General features: G+C 41.5%; 1 pseudogene; it reads right to left on the bottom strand.

Moving 5' to 3' along the window:
- Positions 1–8,627: 8,627 nt before the first annotated feature.
- LOC133771340 (thioredoxin-like) lies at positions 8,628–8,941 on the bottom strand (annotated as a pseudogene).
- Positions 8,942–18,353: the final 9,412 nt, after the last annotated feature.

Raw genomic sequence — 18,353 nt, 5'->3', positions numbered from 1 at the left:
AATGAACACAACTATTAGCAACACTCGTTTGCTTCCTGCTGTTTAACTTATTGGAAACTGGGGCAAGGAGAAGTGGACACAGGTAAGTAAATTATGTTTGAAATGAAACTGACTTTCATCTGGCCAAGGCCTGTGAAATTTGGTATATTCTTTCTCTTGCTGTTACCCTACATTTTGTTTGCAGTCTGAGGATTTCCATTGGAAATGCTCTTTGAGTGACGTAAAGTGAACTCCGAGATCCAAAGTGGCTTTGATGTTTGTCAGGAAAATGCAGGAGTCCCGGTATACTGTGGCTTCCACAGTGCAGGAACAGCTCCAACTCCAGAAAAGCTGTGAAAACAACTCAGAGAGAAATTAAGCATAAAAAGAAATTCCTTTGATAAAATGAAAAGAATTAGTATCTTTCTGGAGAGCTCCTCTGGAAGATTTTTCAACCCTTCTTCCTTAAGAAATATGTAGGCATTAAATTCAGTTCTTATTTCAAAGAGAACATTTATATGTCAATTGCAAGAAATATGTAGAGAGGTGCAGTTGACTTTAATATCTTATTGAGCAATGTGACAAGAATTTGGAAATGTACAAACTAACCACAGGATGACCTTTCAAAACTGAAATGCATAGGTGTGGATGACATTTTCTCATTCAATTGCTTATTTTGAAATCCAAATTAAAGCACACACAACACCAAATTAAATATCTTCTCCCCAGAGTGAATATCCCAATCATTTATAACTAAACAACTTTAACATCCAGTAATCAACAAACATTAACATGTAAATACTTTGTTTTAATAAGCCATACACAATAATATGTGTAATATGTGGCTGAAACCACTCCTGCTGAAATTATTCATCTGCAACCCCAGATATCAAATAAGGGCTGCAGAGAAATAAAACTGTTCAATTTGATTCTGAAAACATTCATGTGAGTTTGCATAAATCCTCTTTATTTTCTAGTGGCTTTTTTTTTCAAGATCTTTTTTTTCTTCCCCCTGCTAGGAGCCTTATGAAACTGAAATGTCAAGTGAGGGTTGCTTTATATCATGTTCTGTCAATCAAAGGAAGGGAGGCTTTATGCATCTGTTGCTAGTATATTGGCACTTTTTGAAGAGTGTTTCGGTGGGAGCGAGAATAAATAAAGATCCTTCAGGCACTTTCTCATTTATGGATGAGGAATCAAAGCAGTCTGAAACTTCATTTTCAGCCTGATACCCTGAAGATTGTTGGCTGATAATTCTGGATGGAACAGCTTATCTGGGAGGATTAGGGGGAACATGGCCTTCCTATTACTTCTGGCTTCAGCCTATTCAGCTGGGTAGACTTTGTCACACAGTATCTGGGCCTTTACATATGTCACTAATCTTATCTATATCTTTTCAGCCCCTTCTGTTGGAGCTGCGGTTTCCCGTGCCTAAACCTCCCATTTCTTCATTACACCAGCTGTATAGGCATTAGCCTTCCCTAACAGCCTCTCTGCACCATGTCATTCAGTAATGGCGAGTTTTGCAGATGCTCAGCTTTCGGGAGCAGGTTGGGGTAAGACTTTATCCCAAATCTTGAGACTCTCACATCACCTATATTAAAAAAGCTTCCTGAAGTCTCCAAACAAACTAATTTTCCCCCTATACCAAATCCTCTTAACAGAATGAAATAATCTCCACAATGCATCATCTTTGCAACCATTAAAGATAACAGGGACAGCTCCCTGTGTGCCTGCGTGCACAAGCCAGGCTGTCACTCCTTTCCCACAGGTATGAGGCAGTCATTCACCCATGAAACAAATAATGACCCCTAGGCTGTATTAGACATCAGGAGGCCACAGACATGATTGCAAAAAAAGACTCTGTCCTCAAGATGTCTACATTCTAGTGGGAAAACGTAAACTCGCACTAAAACCATGATGTAAGGTAAACATGGTGCATACCGAAAAGAGGCACAAGTGCTCGGATAGTTCCTGGGGAGCAGATAGCAAGAGGAAGAACCTATAAAGGCTGAGTGAAGGAGGTGGTCTTTAAGAACAAGGCTTTGAGCAGCTGTGGTAGGAGTCAGTCTTTCTTCCAGTGTCTGCTTCCTAGTTATTTTCAGAATGAAGGCTGTAAGTCAAATGTGGTAATGGAGCTAGTGACTGAGACCTGTATCAAAAACTACTCCTTCCCATCAAATATTTCTTCTTTATTGATTTCTCTAATTAGCCCCACAGTTATCCAGTATACTTAGTCCTTGAACAAAGACACCATTCATTAACTGCCTTTGTGGCTGTGTGTGGCCATGCATCTGTGTTTTGGTCAATGAAATGCAAGTGGAGGGAATCATTTTAAGGCACAGAGTGAGCCTTTCTTCTTTGGTTTACGGAATGGTGATATGTGGACTGGATTTCCAGCAGCCATTTGGAACCTGAGGATGAGGGACACACACAAGGGCTGACAGAGGGAGAAACTGAAAGAAGCACGAGTCTCTGCCTGTGGGGACTCCCTCCAGCTCTGCCACGTTGATCTCTAGCCTGATTTTACAGAAGATAGAAGTAAATTTCTGTCTTGTCTTAAGAAATTTTTTTGGGGGGGTGTAAGGATGGCAAGTCTTTTTTAGTACTCAGAGCCAAGCTACCTTAACCATTATACTTGAAACCCACTGCTAAAATACTGATATTTTAAAATTAAATACTTTTTTTTTTAATTTGAGAGGCAAAAAGAGAGAGTAAGACACACACACACAAACACACACACACATACAGAGAGAGAGAGAGAGAGAGAGAGAGAGAGAGAGAGAGAGAGAAGCTCTGGTTCATTTCCCAAATGTCCACAATGGCTGGTGCTGGGATAAGAGCCAGCAGCTCAAACCATTTTTCACATGGGTGGCTGGAATCCAATCAATTCCTTGAGCCATAACTATTACTTCCCAGGGTCTGCATTAGCAGGAACCTGGAGTCAGGAGCCAGAGCTAATATAGGAACAGAGCGAGGAATAGAACCCAAGCACTCCAGTGGTCCATGGGCATCTTAATCATTAGGCTATATGACTGGTCCCTAAACTGATCTTAAGAGCATATTTACTGATAAAGTTTTGAGTTTCCTGGTGTAGTATTAAATTGAGTGATGCAACATCCACAAAATATTTTTTTGAGTTCTTGTAATACTCAGGGCATTTTTCTAGGCAAAAAAGAACAAAAATTATGGGGCCTGCCCACCATCAAAATAGAGTATTTTCTTGGAGGATTAAAACATGCTTGCTAACAGATAATTAATCATATATAGCCATTAAACATGAGTATAGAAGGAGTAATATAATTCATCCTAGGAGTTGAGACAGCAAACACTTAGCAATGGGGGGGATTGCTAGATCAAATATGACTTTGTGGGAAAGTGGAATGAAAAAATAAGTTTAGTTTGGTGAAAAATGTTTTAATTCCATGCACACTTTTTCCATAATACATGTTTTCTGTAGACTTATTGAAGATTCTTCATCTGGGATCTCCAGTTAAAGTTGAAGTTCAGATTTTTCAAAGTGAAGAACTTTTTGCTTAACTTTATCTCCAATATTGTGTGGGATATAATTATATTTTTAAAATAATTCATTATTTATCTGAAATTCAAATCTCAAATTAAAATTAAAAATTTCTATTTCAATTGCCCCAAATTTTGCGTGGAATATGCTTATACTGAAGAAATGTATCTTGATTTTTCTGGAAATCATATTTAGCCAGGCATCTGTATATACTTTAAAAAAATAAAAAAAAATTATTTATTTATTTGAAAGGCAGAGTTACAGAGAGACAGAGGCAGAGAGAGAGGTCTTCCATCTGCCGGTTCACTCCCCAGTTGGCTGCAACAACAGGAGCTGTGCAGAACTGAAGACAGAAGCCAGGAGCTTCTTCCGCATCTCCTACACAGGTGCAGGGGCCCAATGACTTGGGCCGTCCTCTACTGCTTTCCCAGGCCACAGCAGAGAGCTGTATCAGAAGTGGAGTAGCCAGGACTTGAACCGCACCCATATGGGATGCCGGGACTGCAGGCAGTGGCTTCTCCCTGTAAGCCACAGCAACAGCCCCATGTATGTACTCTTACTTGCTAACTCTTAGTAACCCTTGGCTCCTGAGCTCCTGGGATGTCTCCTAGAGGAAGTGGGGCAGAGCCATGGGATGGATAGAGTCAATGGACCCACAGGGATGAAGCCATCCTTTCCTAAACGTGGCATTTCTTGTGGTAGGAGGCTGCCCTGTACATAGTAGGATATTCAGCAGTTGCCATGGCTTCTATCCAGGAAATGCACACTTCCAGTTGTAAAAAAAAAATCTCCAGACATTACCCAGTGTCCCCTGGGAGTGGTAGACAAACTCATGCTTGCTTAAAAACCATTGACAAAAAGTGTGACACTGCAAAACATTCTCTTGATTGTGATGGATCATATTGGGCTTTGTCCCCAAGAGTATCCACCACATGTGTTCATTTTCCTCACTACTGAGGTTCTTATGTGGACAATTCTGAGACATATTCCAGAAGGACATTTCTAATGGCAAGAAGAGTAAGCACCTGAGGGGACTGTAAACTCCTGGAGGCAAGCACAACATGTCTCCTCAAACACTAAGCCCTGTCACCAAACTGGTAGTGCATGGTGTGACCTGAATTGTGGAATAAAAGTTGTTAGCTTCTATTTTGAGAATCCCAGGATTAATAAAAGACATGGAGTAGGTAAGTGGGATGAGGCCAAGGAGGAAGGAGGCTTTTATTTATTTATTTTTTAAAAAATATTTTTAAAAAATTTATCTGCGAGGTTTAGAGAGAGAGAGAGAGAGAGAAAGTCTTTCCATCTGCTGGTTCACTCCCCAGTTGGCTGCAATGGCTGGAGCTGGGCCAATCTGAAGCCAAGAGCCAAGAGCTTCTTCTGGGTCTCCCGTGTGGGTGCAGGGGCCATCTTCTGCTGCTTTCCTGGGCCACAGCAGAGAGCTGGATTGGAAGAGTAGCAGCTGAGACTAGAACTGGTGACCATATGGGATACTGATGCTGCAGGCAAAGGCTTAGCCCACTATGCCACAGAGACAGACCCAGGAGGCTTTTATTTAAAATGACCTCAGCTAGGTTGCTAGGTTATGGCAACATAGTCAATACTAGGAACATGTAGGATTAGGTTCATGGGTAGGACTTGTTAGGACTTTTGGGTAGGACTTGTTAGGACTTTAACTTGAATACAGTCTTACAAATGTCGCCCTTGCTGTAGGTAGACATCCGCCATTGCCTCACTTCCTGTTTCCATTAGAAAATTTCTAGCCTCTCCCCACCTACTCAGGACCAGTGTTCCCTCAAAGTTGTGTCATGGTGGTTGTATTGGCCTTCAATTACCACTGCCCATGGCCTTTATCTATAATCGCTGCCCACTTTGTTCTCCTGGCAATATATTACCTAAAATGAAAATCAGCCTGGGGGTAGATGTGGCCTATCAGGGTTAGCCACCACTTCAAGGACCAGGTTCGAGGTCCACTTCCAATCCGCCTTCCTGCATACTAGGTGGCAGCAGATGACCACTCCCGTGCTTGGGCCCCGCCACCCATGGTGGGAGACCTGGATGCAGTTCCTGGCTCCTGGCTTCAGCCTGGCTCAGCTACGGTTGTTGAAGGCATTTAGGGATTGAACAAGTGGTTTGAAGAACTATCTCTCTCTTTCTGTTACTCTGCCTTTCAAGTAAATGAAAATAAATAAAATGTTGTCTGAAAAAGATGGATTTATTTATTTGAAAATCAGAGTTACAGAGAGAGAAATTTCCTATTCAGTGGTTCACTCCCCAGATGGCTGCAATGGCTAGGGCTGCAGCAGCTCGAAACCAGGAGCCAGGAACTTCTTCTAGGTCTTCCACATGGGTGGCAGGGCTCAAGCACTTGAACCATCTTACACTGCTTTTCCCAAGCCATTAGCAGGGAGCTGGATTGGAAGTGAAGCAGCCAGGATTCGAACTGTCACCCTTATAGGATGTTGATGTCACAGGCAGTGGCTGTACCTGCTGTGCCACAATGCTAGGCCCTAAATACACATTAAAAAGTGAAATGAAGCCTGTAGGTCAACACATCAGTACAGTGTACCAGTAATAAGCTTTCAAAGCTTTTGACTCAAGGTTGCACAATCAAGTCTCACTTGGTAACAGGGAATCCAGTAGAAGGATGGAGTTTCTAAGAAATGTGAAGATCCAAGCTGAAGCAACTTGAATGCTGCAAACAGATGAGACTGCATTTGATGGTGTGCACATTTCAGTCAGTGTATGGGCATGTCCATGCATGTGCATGCGTGTGTGTGTGTGTATGTGTGTGCATGATTTTTTTTTTTTTTTTTTGGACAGGCAGAGTGGACAGTGAGAGAGAGAGACAGAGAGAAAGGTCTTCCTTTTCCGTTGGTTCACTCCTCAATGGCTGCAGCGGCTGGCACGCTGCTGCCGGCGCACTGCGCTGATCCGAAGCCAGGAGCCAGGTGTTTCCCCAGTCTCCCATGCGGGTGCAGGGCCCAAGCACTTGGGCCATCCTCCACTGCACTCCCGGGCCATATCACAGAGATGGCCTGGAAGAGGGGAAACCGGGACAGAATCCAACGCCCCGACCAGGACTAGAACCCGGTGTGCTGGCGCCGCAGGTGGAGGATTAGCCTATTGATCCGCGGCGCCGGCCGTGTGGGTGATATTTTCTTCCTTAGACCTAGTTGATGTAAGAGCTGTTTCCATAAATAGCCTTGCCATAGAGAATGAATTTTGCAGACCATAAGATGTTATGCTGAAAGCAGTTCATCCTGCTCAAATGGTTTTTGCGTGCTTTTCTTTTTCTCTGTGTATTTCTGGAGTCCATTCTTTCGATGCCCCTTCTTTCTGTCCATGTTTATTGTAAGTCCACCCTTGGGCCATCATCTCTCTCATTACAGACTGAAAGGACATAATGCTGGCTTGGGCCACTGTGGAGTCTTGCCCCTTACTTGCTGTAGTAAGTTCTTCATTGGCTGTGGCATGGAGGGCTGGTTATCCTCAGGTGTGGGGAGGATCAAGCAATAATTTCTAAACTGTACCAAGTAGAGGAAAGGAGACAGCCAGCAAGCATTCTTTACCTCCAAGACTTGCAAAAAAGATTGCTCTCAAGTCTTCTAAGCATAGCTCCTTCAGAAACCAGGACAATTCACTTGGAGTTGACATTCTAGAAAAATCTCCTTTGTCATCCACTCTATGGTAACAGAAAGAGGGAGGGAGCAGAACTAGCAGAGCCAAGAACCTGAGGGATGTGTGGAACAAGGGACTTTATCCCTGAGGCTAAAAGGGTAAAGTGCATAGAAAACTCTGGCCAGGAAAAAAAGCAAACATCAGAAATGTGTCTGGGTGTGAACCATGCTGGTCATGGACTTGTGACCTTATGTGTGATGGGGCTAAAACTGTACATAAGTTTAGGGAGCGTAATAAACATTGACACAGTTGCACTCATAGTTCTCTTGGTTTTACAAGTGACATAGCTTTGCATGCCTTACTCACTGGGGTGTTCCCACTGTTCAGAGTGATTGACCACTGGTTTATGAGGTAGAAGAGACTACAGCACCTTCCTATGTCTATCATAAAACAAGAGAATGGAAGTTGAAACCCCTACTTTGTGTAGTTCATAATACAGGTACCAGTTGTTACTGATGAGGTGCCCATACTATGAGTCCATCTTCTCGTTTTAACTGAAGTTTATTTTGCATATGATCAGATGTTCCTCAGTCCTTTTGCACTGAGACATTGCTAATTGTTTTTGGATAATTCATTATGATTAAAAAAAAATAACCTAGATCTACTGTTTTCCATTCCTGCGAGGATGCAGCAATACCAGCAGGCATGGAAGAGAAGCAGGCATTTGCACCCAGGAGTGCTTCAGTCTTTCAGGGAAAAGAGTCTAGCTCACAGATACTTCAACTCATAAACATTTCCCTTCCTTGTTTCTGTTTCATTCTTCTTTCTTACCTGTTCAAACTCCTTTTCTCTTTCTTTACTGGAATATTTATTCAGCTCTGCTTGCAATCCCTAGCACTTCAATTTGTCAAGTATGCTTGATGCCTAAATAGTTGTAGGCATGCCACATAGCACCATTGATCCTGCCCTTGGCAATCTTTTGGTCAAATTAGAATCCACAGTATTAGTAGTTTCTAAATCCATATAATACTAGGGTCTCTTTATGCATGGTTCCATATATACAGATTTAACCAACTACGGATAGAAAATATTTGAAAAAAAAAAAACCATCACATGTGTACTGAACATGTACAGACCTGTTTCCTTTAATTAGTCTCTAAACAATATAGTATTACTAATTATATAGCACATACATTGTATTACACATTATAAACAACCTAGATATTAAAGTATATGTGAAAGGTTTGAGCATTTGTCACAGCACTGTGATATCCTTTGGGATCTACATATCCTTTGTTACAGTGTCTGGTTTGAGTCCTGGCTTCTCTTCTTCCAATCCAGCTTTTTGCTTATATGTACACTTGAGAGGCAGCAGATCTTCTTTTTTTTTTAAGGGTAGAATTGATACTTATAATCAGATGGCATGTGGGTATATAGTTTCATTATTCTACTTTTTGTAAATAAAAAATTACAAATCTTAAACAGCTGGTTATGTTTTCAGAAAACATGATTAGAGTTCATTAATGATGGCTTCAAGCTTTTCCTTATTAGCTCCAGACAATTCACTGACCTTTTGCCCCTTTTTAAAAAACTGGAAGGTCGGCATGCATTTGACTTCACATTCTGCAGCAATATCCTGGCAGTCATCCACATCTACTTCAAGGAACTGCACATTGGAATACTTTTTAGAGAGAGAATGAATGAAAGGCTTGATAATTTTGCAGGGTCCACACCATGTGGCTGAGAAGTCCACCCTGTTAAGTTTATCTCCTGCAGGTCCAAGGCTTCCTGAAAAGCAGACTTGTTGTCAATCTGCTTCACCATTTTCACTGCTGGTGGGGAGGGGTCTGTTGTTTCCTTCTGATTTTCTGTCTGGTTGATCTGTCCATTGTTGAAAGTGGGATATTGGGCCAGCGCCATGGCTCACTAGGCTAATCCTCCGCCTGTGGCACTGGCACCCCGGGTTCTAGTCCCGGTCAGGGCACTGGATTCTGTCCCGGTTGCTCCTCTTCCAGTCCAACTCTCTGCTGTGGCCAGGGAGGGCAGTGGAGGATGGCCCAAGTGCTTGGGCCCTGCACCCACATGGGAGACCAGGAGGAAGCACCTGGCTCCTGGCTTCGGATCAGTGCAGCGCAGGCCATAGTGGCCATTTTGGGGTGAACCAATGGAAAGGAAGACCTTTCTCTCTGTCTCTGTCTCTCTCTCTCTCTGTCTAACTCTGCCTGTCAAAAACAAACAAACAAACACAAATGAAAGTGGGGTATTAAAGTCCCCCATAAATGCTGTATGGAAGCCTGTGTCCCCCTTTAGATCTATCAACATTTCTTTTAAATAGCCAGCTGGCCTGTAATTAGGTGCATATACATTTGTCATAGTTACATCTTCCTGTTAAACTGACACCTTATATCATTGCATAGTGCTCTTCTTTGTCTCTTTTAACAGTTTTTGTGCTGACGTATATTCTGTCTGATATTAGGATGGCTACACCAGCTCTTTTTGGTTTCTGTTAGCATGGAATATCTTTTTCCATCCTTTCATTTTCAGTCTTGGTGAGATGTGTTTCTTCTAGGCATCAAATAGATTTTGTTTGTTTGTTTTCATCCAGTTCTGTATCTTTTAACTGAGAGTTGAGGCCATTCACATTCAAGGTGACTATTGATAAACAGCAACTTGGCCCTGCAGGATGCCTTTGCAGGATGACTGGAGAGAGAGAAACATGCCCCCACTTAGTTTTTTCTCCTCTGTTGGCAGGTACACTATTCCCCATAGAGCATAGAGCTGCAAGCCAGATTCCCTCTAGGCTCTTCCTGCAGCTTTTTCACCAGTGGCTTCAGCTGCTGCAGTCTGATCTCACCTTGCTGTCCAACCCTGGTGTGGAGGCTCTCGGCTGGTGGGGTCCTAAGTTGTGTGCATCTCTGCCCTCCACGTGGGTCCACTGTGTTCTTCCAATTTACATCGAGTTTCTTTTGCTTTTTCTCCATAACTCTTCTCTAAGACTGCACTCTTTCCACTTCTTTTAAACTATCTTCTCCTAGACTCAAGCAATAATCTCCCTCCCTACTCCACCATCTTAATTCAATCTCTTGGGGCTGTTTTACAAATGATTGATCCAAGCCAATAATGATAATTTCATTTTCCTCTGCAATGCAAAGATGTGGTCACATGACCCAGGTTTCACAAAGGGGTCTTATGTGGGGTTTTTGAGAGACATATGACAGAAGAGGTTGATAGAGTGGGAGAATTTGTGGAAAAGTCTTTCCTCTCTTCTTGCTGGGGATGGTATTGTGAAGACAGTGCACTTACAGCCATCGTAGAAATCCTTGGACTGTGTGGTATCAAGCATAAGTAAAGAAAAATAATGTGCTGAGAATGACAGAACAGAAGGATGTGTAGAGTCTGAGTTGCTGACAATACTTAAATTCAGAAAGGACTATAGGACCTCTACATTCAGATTTCTTGTTAAGTGTTCTGTGTCCTTACAGTCTACTGAGATTCCTTGTACTCAAAGCTAAATATAGCTTGTAATCTTCTTTCTAATGAACTTGAGTGACAACATATTACCTCTCAAACTTTACCCAAACAAGTTCATCTACTTTATGATTTCTCAGTATTCTATAGGAAGGAATCTATGAATTATGCCCTGTAGGCCAAACCTGGCCTGTTTTTGGATGGTCTGTGAGTTTAAATGCTTTTCACATTTTTCAATGATTAAAATAAAAATCAAAAGATGAATAATGTTTTATGATACATGAGAATGATATAAAGCTCAAATGTCAGACTCTATAAATAAGGTTGTATTTGAATTCAGTCAAGCCTATTTATTTCCATATTATGTATGGCTGCTTTCATGCAGAATTGAGTATTTGAGCAGAACAGGTGTACTACAAAGTCTTCACTATTTATTCTCTGCCCTTTTGCAGAAAAAATTTGATGAACCCTGTTCTGTCACACTCCCCATTGCTGTTGGTATGACCTTGACTGTATTTTATACTCTCTTCTCTCCACATTCTTGACCATATGGTTTCCTCCACTGCCATTGTTGTTCCTCTATTCTCTCTAAATCTTTCACACTTGGTTGTTGCTATATTGAGTTTATAGAACACTTTCATAAACATTGGTTCATCTGATCCTTGCAAAAATTCTATTCTTAGGAAGAACAAAAATTATTTTTCTGTAAAAGGAAGAATAGCTTGATGTTAGTCAAATGTCCCAGATTTTTTTAGTGGCTGTGTGACTTTGATAAGTCATTTAATTTTTCTGAGCCTCAGATTTTCATTTGCGAAATGTTGATGCAATTCTTAACACATACTGTGTTAAACTATTATGTGTCTAGTTCAAGTTCCTGTGGTAGAAACAGCTAAGGCTAGAATTGGAGTTCAATTGCAAATCTCTGTCTATATATGAATTCATAGTTGGCTCTGAGAAGCACAGCTTTAAGAAAACAAATACCTATTCAAAGTTAAATAGGAAAGTATCTTATAATCACCATTTATTAGACTGGATCTAGTAAAGTGTTGGGAAGCTACTTGATATTCTAGAAAAAGAGTATTCTAAGAAAAAGAAAGGGGAAGGGGGGGAGGCCAAAGAGGAGGAAGAAGAGGGAGAAAGGGAGAGAAATACGTAATGTCCTCTTTTAATCAGACCATACAAAAATCAGATAAATCAATCAATGATTTTTTAGTTAGTGAGTTTCAAAATGCTATGCATGCAAGGCCCTCTAAGACTTCCAAAATTCTTTCTTACATGGTTATTTTAGTTTAAAATACAGAAAAAATAAAAAAGCTGACTCTTTCACTGAACTCCTTGGCCCTGAAATCTCTTTTTTCTTGCCCAAACTACTTCGCTGTCAGCCGCTGGCTCTCTCCTAACTCCCACAGCATATTTTGAAATTGCATATTTCAATCACCTATACGTGCTAACTGAAGCTGAGTAATGAGTGTCTGGAAGGTTTGCACAAGGTTATTAAAAGTTTCTTAATCTGCCACCAACTTCTCTTTTAATATTGTTTGTAGATTTCCTAAAGCACAGGAATGAATTCCCTTGACCCTCTTACTCATTAACTTGGAGAGTGTGGCAGAAAATCAAAGGTACAAGGCTGTTAGGGTATTTGGTCCCTTTTAATAACCTCATGACTGTAGCACTGAAAAGATAAGGCTATCACTGCTGTTGATCAAAAAGACAAGAAAAGGCAGCTACAGCAACAGATACATCATTATGCAAATAGTGGTTTGAAACCATTGCCTCTCAATTCATTTTCCTGATAGTATCTTTTAATTAGGGGGCATTTTAATAAAAAAAAATGAGATACAGAAAATGGCAGCTTTAGAATGTCTTTATAGCAAGCATTCTGTGTTGACAATATAATGGAGGTGACAAAAGACTCATTTGAAAGCTGTGTGAGCATAGGAAGTATGGAGTTTTTACTTAGGTATTTCTACTGTATGAAGAAAATAGAAAAAAGTTAATTTTAAAGCAAAAGAACAAGATTTGTTCTTAAATTTCAAGTTGTGTAAGTCATTTAATTTCTTTGAGATTCAGAGTCCTTGTTTGTAAATTGAAAATAATACCACCACAAATAAAAATATTCTCTATTTTTCTTAAATACCTGTATGTGCTTTATTTATTTATTTTTATTTAAAGGCAGAGTGATACACACACATACATACACACACACAAATCTTCCATCCACTGGTTCACTCCCCCAATTCCTGCAAGAGCTGGGGCAGTCCAGGTCAAAGTCGGGATTTAAGAAGTCCATCCTGATCTCCCGCCTAGATGGCAAGGGTTCAAGCACTTGAGCCATCATCTACTGCCTCCCAGGAACATTAGCAGGAAACTGGAGCAGAAGTGAAAGCAGGACTTGATCCTAGGCATTCCAATATGGGATGCAGGTATCCCAAGCAGTGTTTAACCAGCAGTCCCACAACACCTTCCCCTTTATTTGAGAACACGAGAGAGGTGAGAGAAACAGAGACAGAGAGAGTTCCCCTCTTCTGATTTACTTCCCAAATGCTTGCAACAGCCAGGGCTGTGCGAAAGCTGCAACCAGGAGCCAGGAACACATGCAGGTCTCCTCTATGGGTGTCGGGGCACAATTACTTGAGCCATCGCCACTGTCTCCCAGGATCTGCCTTATCAAGGAGCTTGAATGAGGATCTGCAGCCAGGTGTCAAACCCCCGTGCTCTGATGGGACATAGGCTTCCTAACTGGAATCATAACCACCAGGCCAAATGCCTACCATCCTACAGGTACTTTGAGTGATTCGACTCTTTGATATTAACTTCACTTTACAGATGAGGAAAATGAAACTTAGGTTTAGCTGTTGTGTCCAGAATGATATGAGAGAGCTTCAGAAAGCTCATAGAAAATGTGCTTTATTTTAAATTTCATTTTCTAGGGCCAGCGCTGTGGCTCACTTGGTTAATCCTCCGCCTGTGGCACTGGCATCCCATATGGGCACCGGTTCTAGTCCTGGTTACTCCTCTTCCAGTCCAGCTCTCTGCTGTGGCCTGGGAAGGCAGTGGAGGGTGGCCCAAGTGCTTGGGCACCTGCATCCACGTGGGAGACCAGGAAGAAGCACCTGGCTCCTGGCTTTGGATCAGCACAGTTCCAGCTGTGGCGGCCATTTGGGGGGTGAACCAATGCAAGGAAGACCTTTCTCTCTGTCTCTCTCTCTCTCACTGTCTATAACTCTACCTGTCAAAATTTTTTTTTCCACAACTTTCTCAAGTTCCCTCACAGGATCAGTAAGCGCTGGAATTCAGATGGAACCACTGAACCTGTAAAACAGCTTTGGCTATGGTCTGGTGACATAATTTGTAGTATGCTTTTCCAAACCGAAATGGCTGAGCTGTCCACCCTTTTCCAAAGAACCCTCTAGAGGGTTTTGCCTACAATGGTGGAAGAGAAGCGGGATTAAAAACTATGTTCAAAACACATTCAGAGTTTGAGAAGTGAGGGAAGGAAGGTCTGTGTGTTCTTTTAAATGTGTGAGTAACAAAGAATAAATAGAACATGTCCTTTGGTTTGTTTAGTTTTCAAATCATTCCAGTGCAATTTGCAGTAAAAACTGCTTTCATTTTTAAGTGATCAAAGCAATGCATGATCCAATCAGGTCAACGACTACAACAAGCCAGAACAATGCAAACAAGCCAAAGCTCCCTGTTTACGAAAGATGTCCACAGGAGATAATACTGTGCCTGTCCTAGGATATTTAAAGAAAATAAATACAAACACAGGAAAGCAGCTTGAGAATGACTCTGAGGCAGGCAAATACCTAAAATGCGCCACCGCCATTTACTGCCTTGGTTTTAATTGTACCTGGGAGGAATAGTTGAAGTTTACTATTCCTTTTTTTTTTTTTTTTTTTCCATGCTTTCCTTGGAATTTCTCTTCCTTTCCCCTAAAGGGCAGTTTACCGCTGAGGAACTCATTTTCTCTGAGTCATAGTCCTGGCCCTGGGAGCAAACTGCTGCATATTCACAAATGCCCTGGCTTCTCAGGCGTCCATCTGGGTGTCAGCAGGGCAATAGGACTCAGCCAAAAGGTTAAGGAGGCCCCCAGGAGCTCAGCTGTAAGCACTTTGTTTCTTAGTCACACCAAAACCCATTGCTTGCTGCCCTAGAGCAAGTGGGAAGGCCCCAGGCTGTGTGTTTGCCAAGCATAAACAAGGCTTCCCTGCGAAGAACAAAAGTACAATTTAACTTTTAGGAAGCTGTTTTATGCAGATTTTTTTTTCTTATTTATTTGAGAAACATAGAGGAACAGAAAGAGAGGAGAGACAGACAGATGGACAGACAAAGCTCCCAAGGGTCAGCAATGGCTGGGGCTGAGCTATGGTGAAGGCCAGGAGCCAGGAATTCAGTCCAGGTAGCCCGTGTTGCTGGCAGGAATCCAAGCACTTGCACCATCACTGCTGCCTCGAGTATGTGCATTCACAGGAAGCTGGAATCAGGAACTGGAGGTTGAACCCAAGCCCTCCTGTATGGGCCACGAGCATCCCAACCAGCAACTGAACCTAGACCAAAATGCCTGTCCTGGAGTCTGCGTCTTTTATTTGTACATCACATCTACTACTATGTATTTTTTATCCGTAAATCTTTAAAATTTTCCGGGGCCGGCGCTGTGGCCACAGCGGGTTAATGCCCTGGCCTGAAGCGCCGGCATCCTATATGGGTGCTGGTTCAAGACCCGGCTGCTCCACTTCTAATCCCTCTCTCTGCCTGGGAAAGTAGTAGAAGATGGTCCAAGTCCTTGGGCCCCTGCACTCATGTGGGAGACCAGGAAGAAGCTCCTGGCTCCTGGCTTCGGATCGGCACAGCTCCAGCCGTTGCGGCCAACTGGGGAGTGAACCATTGGATGGAAGACCTCTCTCTCTCTCTCTTCCTCTCTTCTCTGTGTAACTCTGACTTTCAAATAAATAAATTAATTAAAAAAATAAAATTTCCCCTGTAGATCCCATAAAAGAATCACTTTATGTGGGAATGTCCAGGCGAAGATGAGTAAGAGTTCCTGTCACTGACTCCATCATTTGACTGTTGCAAAACCTTCCTGGAAGGGTTCACCTTTAGTACTCCAGAGCAGCAGGAGAGAACAATGGTTAGAGCCACAGGATCTGGAGTCAGATCTGAATCTCAGTACTCCCACTTCCTACTAGCATCATGGCTTCCAGTAGGTTGTTGAAACTTACAGGTCTCTCCTATGTAATGTGGGAGAACAAAGACTACATTACAAGATGGTGGGAAGAGCAAATGAAATAGAACAGAGAACACAGCTAATATAGCCATGGGTTCTGCATCCATAGAGTCAATCAACCTTGTATCAGAAATATAAAAAAAATTGTGTGTGTACTGAACAAGCACAGATGTTTTTCTTGTCATTCTCTAAGAAATACAGTGCAATAACTGTTTACATAGCATTTGCATTGTTTTAGATATTATAGGTAACATATAATTTGAAGGATATAGAAGTTTGTGCATAAATTGTATGCAAGTACTGTATAATTTTATAGGAGAAACTTGTGTTTGTGAGAAGTCCTGGAACCATTCTCCCCTTAGATACCCAGGGACCACTGTGTATAAAAAACAGCAAAATGCTAATGAATGGTAAGGATTAATACAGTTAGTTTTGTTTTTATTTTAGTGCTTATTATAAGATAACATTTGGTTAACATGGATCTTTCCAAAGCTTTTGCCAAGATCATGACTTTATATGGTGTTTCTTCTAAATTGGTTTATAGCATCAATTTACCCATGGTTGTCAGCATATCCAGTGATCATAGTAAATATTTTCAAATGCAACTAAAGTAGTTGAACAAATGAAATAAAGACAGGAGTCTAGAGTGAATAATTTGGCAAGAGACTGGATACTGTGTAGGTATCCAGAATTGGGAAGAATTATTTTACTTAGGGATAGAGTTCGTGTTGAGTCCAGACTTGATGTCCCTATTACTCAAGACTCTTTTCTGTTGTAAAATTTTAGTTTGTTTGTTCTAAGGGTGGTGGTGGTGGAATGTATTGCCTCGAGTAACTGAGCAATCCAAGCTTTAGGCATAACTGGATTGCAGAGATCAGCTGATACCATCAGGACCTGGAGTCTTTCTCTTCATCTCTTGTCTTTCTCAAACTTCTGCATGTCGGTTTCTATTTCATGCATCTTATCTATGGCAGCTCAAGGCTATCCTGTTTATGGTACCAGCAAAATAAAAAACTTCTCTTTCTAGTTTGTTCCAACAAAATACCAGTATTGACTCATGTTTGATAGAGACTTATGCACATTGCTGAAGCATTCACTGAGGCCCAGTGGAGTTCAGGTTGTCATGGGCCGTTTCATTGTCTCATGACTACATTACAGCAAGGTATGGACTTAGCCCACATGGAGTAAGAGTGGAAGAAAGGTGATTTCTTAAGTAAATATAGGTTGTGTTGTAAAAGAGGCATTTTGGAGGACAAAAATGTTGCATGTCCACTCTAATGTCCAGGTTCAGGACAGGTATACTATTCTGTTTCCATTCATGACTATTGTTCCATTTTTGAATAAATGAACTTTTTAATTTTCCTGCCTCATTAGGACCTTAGTCTTCCCAGCTGTCAGACCTTTAGCATACACTGCTGCAACCGTCATTATTTTGACTGTTCACTAGCAGTGCTGGCATGAGAAAGAAAGAGCCTTGCTTAGCCAGTCAGTAAACCCAGCTGGCCATTGAACACTCATGCCATTTTAATTACGTATAATGTTGGATCTTGAGAAATCTTACCCTCCTACCCAATTGTACTTTTCTGCCTATATTTCTTTCTTTCTTTCAAAGATTTATTTATTTTGAAATTCAGAGTTACAGAGAGAGGAAACATACACACACACAATGAGTGGTAGGGGCCCAAACACTTCAGGCTTCATCTACTCTTTTCCCAGACCATTAGCAGGGAGCTGGATTGGAAGTGTGGCAGCCTGACTGGAACTAGCATCCCTATGGGATTGCTGGCACTGCAGGCTGTGGCTTAACCTGCTGTGCCACATGCTGAACCCCCATGCCAGTACTCTTCTGTAGAGTTGTAGTGGTGAAAAGTGAGGAAGAGATGAAAGAAGGAAGGAAGGAAGTAGGAAGAGGGTTGGGAGAGGAAGAAAGAATATAAGACTCTTCTTCACTTACATTAGGTCCCGAAAATAGTCAAACTCATAGAAGCAGAAAGTAGAACGGTCATTGCCAAGGGATGTGGGGAAGAGGAAATGGGAGTTGTTCAATGGGTATAAAGCTACAGCTATGCAAGTTCAGTAAGTACTGGAGATCTGCTGCAAAAACACTGTGGCTTTAGTTTACACTCTGGTGTTGTGCACTAGAAAATTTGTAAAGAGAGTAATAATATGGTAAGGGTTTACCCTTTTCTGCTCCTGTACACCCCCCCCCCACCAAGAAAAAAGGGAAGAGAGACACAAAGAGACTTTTGGAGGGGAGGGATACATTTATGATCTTGTTTATGGTAATGCTATGGTAGGTGAATGCACATGTTGCAACTTATCAAATTGTATTCATTAAATATGTTCTGGGTTTCTTTTTTCTGTGTATCAACTATACCTCAATAAAACTGTTAAAAAATAAAGAATAAGAGGCCTTGGACAATAATTAGGAGTTTTGGGAAAATAAATGTGTGTAATACTATTTGGCAGTAACTGGAGTAAATAATATAGAAAAGACCATCATAAACTCTATATGTAAACCAGGAAATTATACTCATGAAA

This window comes from Lepus europaeus, chromosome 12 (assembly GCF_033115175.1).
Source record: "Lepus europaeus isolate LE1 chromosome 12, mLepTim1.pri, whole genome shotgun sequence".
NCBI lineage: Eukaryota > Metazoa > Chordata > Mammalia > Lagomorpha > Leporidae > Lepus > Lepus europaeus.
Note: the sequence above shows the minus strand (reverse complement) of the source record. Positions and strands in the feature narration are given on the sequence as shown.